The sequence below is a fragment of the Chenopodium album genome, chromosome 4 (assembly GCF_948465745.1).
Source record: "Chenopodium album chromosome 4, dcCheAlbu1.1, whole genome shotgun sequence".
NCBI classification, from domain to species: domain Eukaryota; kingdom Viridiplantae; phylum Streptophyta; class Magnoliopsida; order Caryophyllales; family Amaranthaceae; genus Chenopodium; species Chenopodium album.
The window spans coordinates 54,606,313-54,615,413 of NC_137837.1; the positions used below are offsets into that span (position 1 = coordinate 54,606,313).

At 33.8% G+C, this 9,101-nt stretch overlaps 1 long non-coding RNA gene across 1 annotated transcript; it reads right to left on the bottom strand.

Moving 5' to 3' along the window:
- Nucleotides 1-6,811: 6,811 nt before the first annotated feature.
- On the bottom strand, nt 6,812-7,879 carry LOC145627009 (uncharacterized). The gene is made up of 2 exons (XR_014111258.1): nt 7,056-7,879; nt 6,812-6,964 (listed from the first exon to the last, which is right to left on the bottom strand). It is a non-coding gene; the product is annotated as an uncharacterized LOC145627009 (long non-coding RNA).
- Between the last annotated feature and the right edge of the window lie 1,222 nt (nt 7,880-9,101).

A 9,101-nucleotide genomic window follows, 5' to 3' on the forward strand; every position in this document is an offset into this window, starting at 1 on the left:
AGGCCTTATTGGGCCACCTGGCATGGATAAAATTATCCAAAAAAATTGAGCTAGACCAAAGTTTAACCTATGAAGAGAGATCTGTCAAAATTCTTGATAGTAATATGCATAGTACATGCAATATGAATATTAAGATTGTGAAAGTATTATGGTGTAACCAAGAATATGAGGAAGCCACTTGGGAGGCAGATGAAGAAATGAAAAAGAAATACCCAGAGTTGTTTCAGGTATGTTTAGTTACGGGGACGTAAATCGTTTCTTTTTAGGGGGTAGAATACGGTAGAATTTTCAGCTTTTTTCCTATATTTTCAGTTATTTTTGTGATTTTTGCACAATTTTATCCAGTATTTGAAGTTATTGTATCCTCAATGAGATAAAAAAAAGGTAAAGGTATGACAAAAAGTACAATAATATGATACTAAGTGAGGAAAAAGTTAGAATTTCGTTTCCCAAGTTTCGGGACAAAACTTCTTTTAAGGAGGGCAGACTATAATACCCTGTATTTTTATACGTATTTTATTTAAAAAAAGTATTTAAGAAGTATTTAAATTAATTGATATGTTTTATTTAAAGTATTTTAATTATTCATTTTAATAAGTTTAGAAATATTTTATAAAAGGAAAGTTTATTTAGTTAATTATTTTATTTAAGTTGGGGTTTAATTTAAGATTGTTGTATTTTAGTAAATTTCTATTAGGGAAGGGATTAGGAAAGATTAAAAAAGGATAGTTTAGGGAGATGGGTTTCTAGAGAACGGGTATAAATATTCAACACTTGTGGCAAATCAAACTTTGCCTAGAGTGGAGAAAACCCAATGTAAACTTCTCTTCCTTTCTGCTTATATTCCTTTTTTCTTTTTCTTTAATTTCTCTTTCTCTTTTTCCCCCTTCTCGTTCTCGGCCCCTCCCTCACCGCCGGCCACCACCACAATCGGTGGGCCTCCGGCCACCAACAGCACTAGCTGTCGGCAGCAGGCAGCCATCGGCGCCGGTAGCAGTCGTGGTGGCTGTCGGCTGCCCCCTTTTCGAACAAAAACAAAAAAAAAATTTAATATTTTTGTTTTAAAACTAGTTTAATCATAAATTTAATTATTAATTATGAGTTTTGTGATTTGATTATGATGTTTGATTATAAGTATCATTTAAAATAAGTTTTAGATTTTATTTTTAATTGAAAAGCCCCAATTTTTTAAAACACTAGATTCTTGAATAATGAATTATTTAATGATTATGATATACAATGGTTAAAACCTTTGATTCAAGTGTTTTAAGGCCTAATTACAGCAAGTTTTCATTCAAATATAAGCTGGAATTTTTGGTAGTGCATTAAAAATCAAGTTTCCTTAAGGAATTTCAATTACCCATTAATTGGGATTAAAGTATGAAGTTTTAAATATAATTTCAGCTTATTTTAATTAAATTATGAGGGGTTTTATAATAGTATATATTGCTGGAAATTTGTTTAGAGATGATTTTAATACTCTTCTATATATGATTTTAAATTTTAGGAGACTTTAAAGTGAGTGATTTCTATTAGTCGTAGCGATTTTAAGATCATATACAACGTACGTTCGCGTACTTAGCATACTTTTATTGATGTAGTAGCATGCTGTAAGGAGGGAGATCCCATCGTAAGGGGGTCCTTTCTAAGATGCCCATGGCCATTAAAAAGCGTAGGACTTTACACTTGTTAAGCTGTAGTAGTGTAGACACCCATTCGTGTCTCCCCAAAACCAAACCCGGTGATGAGTACCTTTCACGTCGAATCATAATCGAATGAAGTGAAAGTGTGGAAAGTCTAGTGTTGCGGTTAGGTTTTAATTCATTTTTTTTCTCTCTGTTTTTGAAAACCTATTTTAAGAAAACGGCAAATCCTGTTTGGTTTTGTCCATGACAAGGGTACAATAATGGTACAGTTGGGTCAAGTTTAAAAAGAGCTTTCCAACGATATATTCTAAGCCCAATTCTGATGAATAATGAGGAAGTTATGGCCAAATTATTAAACCGGGCCCGGTTTTATCTTTACGTGCGGCCCAATGATCTAGATGAGGGCCTAATATTGATTTATCATTCCTACTACAATTAGAATTGGTTATAGTATTCTAGATTCTTCTAGAAGGTCTTTTCATTCCTAATTTAATTAGCATTGATAAATTGACTTTAGTTGACTTTTTATATTTTTAATCAGAATAAAAGAAGTGTTTTTAAAAAAAATATGATTTTTCCCTTCTGTACGGATAAATTTTATCAAATTAAGAAAACGCGTAGAAATTATTTTCTAGCACCTGACGATAGGATTAGGGCCTGGCGCTAATGCTTAGCGTCTGGCGCTGGCCTTAGCGCCTTGCGCTAATGTCTGGCGTCTGGCGCTAAGTCGTTTTATTCTTTTCGAAACTCTGATTCGTTTTACTATCCATCTTGATGATTTTCTCTGTAAATAGCCTCCTAAACCTCCATTTTCAATCATAAAAAACAATTAACTCTCTCTTTCTCTCTATCTCTCTCTCTCTCTTTTCTAAACTAGTTTTTGCATACAAAATTCCGCATTAACATGATCTAGACACAACTAGCAAAAATTTGAAGTTGCCTTCGCCCTAGACGTGAAAGGTTTGATTTCTGAGGGTTTGGACCTAAATCTAGTCTAAACTTTCTTTAGTCTTTATTTCAATAATTTAATTTAATTCTTTGATTTTATATTTTCCTTGAAGTTACTAACGTGTGTATTTTTGTATTAGAAAGAGATACAAGGCATCCAAGTAAGTGCTTTAATTGATTTTATTCAAATTATGATATAGAAATCATGTCTAGGTTGTTAGTATGATTCCTAGTATCATGTTAGGATGCTTGATGTTTTGAATGACAACAATGATTCCTAGTATTATGTTTAGGGTAGTAACAATAATTTCTAATATCAATCATGAAAACTATGATTATTATGATGCTTCCTATTTCTTTTCCTAATATTCATGTTAGTACCATGTTAGGGCTATATATTTGATCTTTGATGTTTAGTGACATGCTAGGGTTTGTTATTAATCCTGTTAGTATCATGCCTATGATCTTGCTATTGTGCTTTAATATGATTATTGATTATAATTATGATTATGATTATTTTTATAATTGTTCTGATTATTATTATGTTGCTTGATATTTATTGTTATTGCTTGACCAAACCTTTTATGCATGTTTAAAAGAATTGGTACTTGTAATCACGTTTATATAAGATAATTAATAATCTTGTTTAGGGTTAATATGATTATAATTCAAGTGATCGCCAATAATAGTTTGTTTGTGCATTAATATTCAACCAACATAGTTAAACAGGTTTAGGGTTAAACCTATTGATTGGATGTTAGTCAGAAAGCGCACATGAATACGATCAGAATAAAGTAGAGGCCTATTGTTAGGGAAAGTTCAATCTCTTTTAGGTTGGATTTGTACCTTCAACCCGAACTACCAGTCATGGTTCCAGACCTATTGGAGTAAACGATCTCCTTGATCGTTAAGGGGTGTAACCTTCACCTCGTGAACGGTTTACAAGTTCCTAAAACTTGTTATTGGCGACTCTTTTGCTCTAGCTTCCTTCCCTTTGGACGCCACCGTACTTTAGTGTATGATCACAGTGGGGTTCAAGCTAGGGGTAATTCTTGAAATATTCCCTACAGTTTTTGGCGACTCCACTTGGGAGGATTTCAATTTTAATTCCTGAAATTTATTTTAGCAATGATTTAGAATGAGTGGATGAGACTCGAAAAGTTCTAATTATTTCATGTGTGTAATTTTGATTAACATTATTGTCATATGCATAAAAAAAGACCTCATTAAAAAGACCATTCGTAATGAGTTAAAAACATAGGATTTTTACACGTAGGAAATTTGAGGAATATCTTTCACAACTAGGATCGAAATAATGCTGCGCGAAACTGCACTAGTAGAAAAAAAGCATTAGGCACCCCCCATATGGCACCGGTTCAGGCTAAACCGGTGCCCAAAACCGGTCCAGAAAAGGGCGGGATTTTAGAAGAAGAGAAAAGGCACCGGTTTGGCCTGAACCGGTGCCAAAAACTAAAAGGGCACCGGTTTGAACCGGTGCCAATTAAACCGCTCCTCAATTAATAAAAAAAACCTGTTCAGCATTATTATAATTAAAAAAAAAAAAAACCTCCCATATATAAACCCCCCCCAAACCCTACACTCATCTCGCCGCTTCTCCCTCCTCTTCTCTCCTTCTCTTTCTCTCTCCTCTTCTCCTCCTCTTTCGCTCATCATTCACCACTCATCTCCTCCTCTTTCGCTCATCATTCACCAGATTTTCTCATCTCCTCCTTCCCTTTCTCATCTCCTCCTCCTTCCCTTTCGCTATCACGTCTCCTTTTCCTTCTCCTTCAAGCCCACCACGAAGACCACCACGAACACCACCACGAACACCACCACGAACACCACCACGGAGACCACCACGAGCACATGCAACACCACGAACCGGTTTGATTTTGATTTATTTTTTTCGATTTTGATTTTAATACATTTTGTTTTCGATTTTGATTATAATACATTTTGTTTTCGATTTTAATTTTTTGTTTTTCGATTTCTAGGTTATTTTTTTTCCGTTTTCAATTTTGATTTTTTTTTTTCGATTTTTGTTTATTCGATTTTAATATGTTTTGTTTTCGATTTTGATATTTTATTTTTCGATTTCTGTAATTTTTTTTTCTTATGTTTGATTTTGAATTTTTTTTCGATTTTTGTTTTTGTTTATTCGATTTTAATATATTTTGTTTTCGATTTTGTTTTTTTGTTTTTCGATTTCTAGGTTTTTTAATTTTTTTTTTATCTGGGTTTTTTCGATTTCAATTTATTTCCATTTCTGGGTTTTTTTATTTCTGGGCATTTTTTGATTTAATTTTTTTTCGATTTAATTTTTTTGCGATTTCAATTTTTTTTTTCTGGGTTTGAATCTTAATTTTTTTTCTAGGTTTGAATCTTAATTTTTTTCTGGGTTTGAATTTCAATTTTTTTCTGGGTTTGAATCTTAATTTTCGTAATTTTAGTTTACAGTGAGTTTATTAATGTCGGTGTTTTAATTGATGCAGGTGAAGAATCAAAGTGTTGCTTTTGGAATTTTGATTTCAATGTTGTAGTTTTTTTATTCTTTGATGTGTAATTTTTTTTTCTTTAATGTTATAATTTATTTTTTCTGGATTTTGATGTTGTAATTTATTTTATTTTTTTGTATTGTAAAATAACAATTTAATCATCAATATATTTCGTATTATTCAAGCTTGTTATATGTTTCTGATTATATTTCTTATTTAATGATCAATTTTGATCAATATTCATTTCATTGAAGTGGATAAAATATTATGTGTGTATGTGGATAAAGCAAACTAAAAAAAAATTTAAAAAAAATACATGAATTGGCACCGGTTAACCGGTGCCAATTGACTTTAATTCCCAAAAAAAAAAAAAAAAAAAAACAGAAGTTATGGCACCGGTTAACCGGTGCCTATTTGACCCTATGGCACCGGTTTTGAACCGGTGCTAAAAATTGGGTTTTTGGCACCCCCCAAATTGGCACCGGTTCAAACCGGTGCCTTAGGCCGGGTTTGAACCGGTGCCAAATTTGTTTTTTCACGTAGTGCTGGAATATTTTATTGAGCACAGAAAGCTGTTGAGGCATGTAGGAACTAGCGTCAGAAAACAGAGTCTATCGCAGGGATTTGACTCTGGCGCCAGGCGACGTCTTCTGTCGCCAGACACCAAATCCAAATCGTGGCGCTGGCCTCTATTCGCTGGCGCCAAGTTCTTCCAATACCGAGCAAGAAATATGCATTCTAATTTTGACCAGTTTTTAGCACTGTTTGCTCGATCCTACTTCCTGATTGAGTATTCTCACTTTTTTGAAACCCATATATGTTCTACATATGGACATAACCCTCTGGGAACTCATGCTTCATCTACCTGATTGAACGCTCTGTGCAACAAAGGGTACATCCGAGAATGTTGAATGCACCAAACCCTGGAAGCGAGTTTTTTAACTCGCGATGTCCTATCCACTCGCGCCAACCCTTCAAAGGTAAGGCTTTCATGCGGTGCATATGGAAAATTAACCATGGACTTTCTTTGACTAACCCATATCCCGAACTTTAGAGAACTTGAGCCATGGTTAGGTTGCAAACTCATTGCATCATATTGTGCCTAGTTTACTAATTGTGCATTATTTGTTGTGCATACTCTCTATGTTTTTCCTAACCGTTTGTTTGACTTGTGTTAAGACTAAATAAAATGATTAATTACTAAAAGAACTTTGCCTAATTAATTAATTAATTAATTTGAGTAATTAAAATCTAATAATTTAATCAGAGTTGACTTAGTACCACTACTACAAAAATGGGCAAAGAGACCCGTTGAAATATGCTTGAAAGACCACCTTTGGACGGGTCTCTATCTCAAGGGTCTCTTTGATTAAGAGACCCTTTCTCATGAGGGGTCTGTTTGTGCGGACAAAGAGACCCGTTGTCAGTGACAACGGGCCTGTTATTTACGCAATGAGATTGATAGTTTTGAAGTGAAAGAGACCCGTTGTTTGATATAAGGGGCCTGTTTAACTGGCATGAAATAGACCTGTAAGGTCAAATAACGGGTCTCTTTCTTCTTTATATTTTGAAAAAAAAAATAAATAAATCTTTCTTTTTTTTTTTGCGGTTTACATTTTAATTAATTTTGTTTTTATGCTGTATACGAATCGGAAGAATTAATTTGTATACTTAATTTGTACACTTAATTTGTGTGTAACATGCAAATTACACTTCAAATTGATGAGATGAAAAAAATAAAAATCAATAAACATAAAATTCCAACAAAAAGATTGTTTGAATTTATTGAAATTTACAATTACAATTACATAATTAGACTTGAGTGCTCCATTTGCTACCTTCATTGTTTGATTGTAACAACATCAAGCAGATCTGAAAAACAAAATTAAAATAACGAATGTTATAATTGAGAATTCCATATAAACAAATTAAAAAGAAAAATAAAAGACAAAACTAGGCTTACGTCGATAGATATCTTCGGTGAGCAAATTAAATTACTTGAATGCAATTCCCTTAAAAATGAGCAGACCTATAAAATTGCCTATTCAAGTAGAAAATGAATAAATACTCATGAATAATGGAACTATAATTCCAAAAAAAAAATAAAAAAATAAAAAAAATAGAATAGAAAAGCCCCAAATTAAATTTATTTAATCATGAATTTTGTATCCTCAATTCGTTTGGATCTAGAAGTTCATGCAAAAGAGAAGGTATCGAGGCCGAAAGCAAAGAAAAAATGTCACAGCAAGGAAATTAGAGAAACAATTGATTCGATTGAGGATTTCAATTGATATATTAGAAAAAAAAATGAACAAACTTAATAAGGAGATTACTATAAATTGACGAGAAAAGTAAGGAAATTTACACAATTTGAAGCCCAATTCGCTGAATTAAGAAAAATATACCAGAAAAAAAAAATCAAAATAAAAAACCTTAATATCAAAATCTACAGAGAAGAGAATACCGAAGAACAATTACAATGAATACCAAATAAAATCTGAAATTGTTTTTAGAGGAGGACACCTCACACCACCACACCACCAGCGAGAAGCCGCGGAACGCCGAATTAAAATGAGGAATGAGAAACCGAGAAAGGGAAGGACCGAATGAGCAGTTTCAGAAGAGAGAGAAAGAGGATCTAGGATTGTAATGGAGAACCCATTGTTGTAGATAGAGAGCTTTTATCATTTTCCCTCTCTTGAGGGTTGAGACTTGATTTATTAGAAGATATTTCTTCAAAGAGAAGAAGGATGAATAGTGATGGAGAATGAAAGCGGCGTGAAGGAGGGTAATTGAAATGGGGAATACGAAGAGAAGAAATAGTGTTTTTGTTATCATTCCTTTAAGTGGTGGGTCCCTGCACATATAAGAGACATGTTAAGTCAATTATGGGTCTCTTTTTTTTTCCTCTATCTTTTGGTGGGCCCTTTGATACATAAGAGACCCGTTATCTCTAATAACAGATCTATTATATTAAAGAGAGCCGTTGAAATAATCAACAGGTCTTTTATTATAGGTTCCTTTGACCATTTTTGTAGTAGTGTACAACTTTAGGCATATCCTATAGAGTAATAATACCGAATGCAGTGCCAGATCAATGTTCTTGCAATGGCGCTGAGATTTGGACAGCAGCGCCACATTATGGAGTGCAGCGCGTGGCGACGATTCTTCCGTCTGGCGCTACACTGCAAAATGCGGCGCCAGTCCTGTAGTTTTGACGACAGTTCGGTATATTGCTTGAGTCATCACTTTAGGTCTAATTAAACAGTTTGCTAATCAATTCGATTATTTTTAATATTTTTATACCTTGTTAAGTCCTTAATCAAGTCTAGGCACTAAGTCCCATGATCTTACACAAAAGTCAAAGCATGTCACTTGCACTCACCATATAATGCAAACACTAATATGTATGCACACTTTGACCATGTCTGAGAGAGTTTTGTATGCGCGTGTTTTCTGTCATTTTTTTAGAGGGTTAAGTCGGATATTAACCCTTATTAAACCACTTGTTTGAACTGTTGGGGTTTGGTAAGTCCAACTTACCGCGGAAACGACCCCGGCCCAAAGAACCACTCGAAATTAGTAAAAGCATAAAGCATAACAAATAAACATAAAAGGATAAAATCGGAATTACCCTTTGACGCGTGCTTCGCCCGACCTAATGGGCTCTTACTTGAAAGATTTTGCTCCGAAAATACCGAGCCTCCAACGGTATCCACCCATAAAGGACGAACACCGAATTTTTAGGTCCGCTACCTTGAAGTTAGCAAGGTCCGACTGAAACCCAAGTGATTAAATGAGTTCAAAGGTTTTCACAATGGTGATGCCTTTTTCAACTCTCACTCAAGTGATTTTCCCAATACCCTAACTTGGGTATTTATAAGGACAACAAGAGAGTGAAAAGGCTCTCCCATCAATGTGGGAGAATTTGATTTTTCCATTTTATTTTAAAGCTAAAATAAAATAAATAATCAAACTAGTAATACATCAACCAGTGGCAAGCTCATGA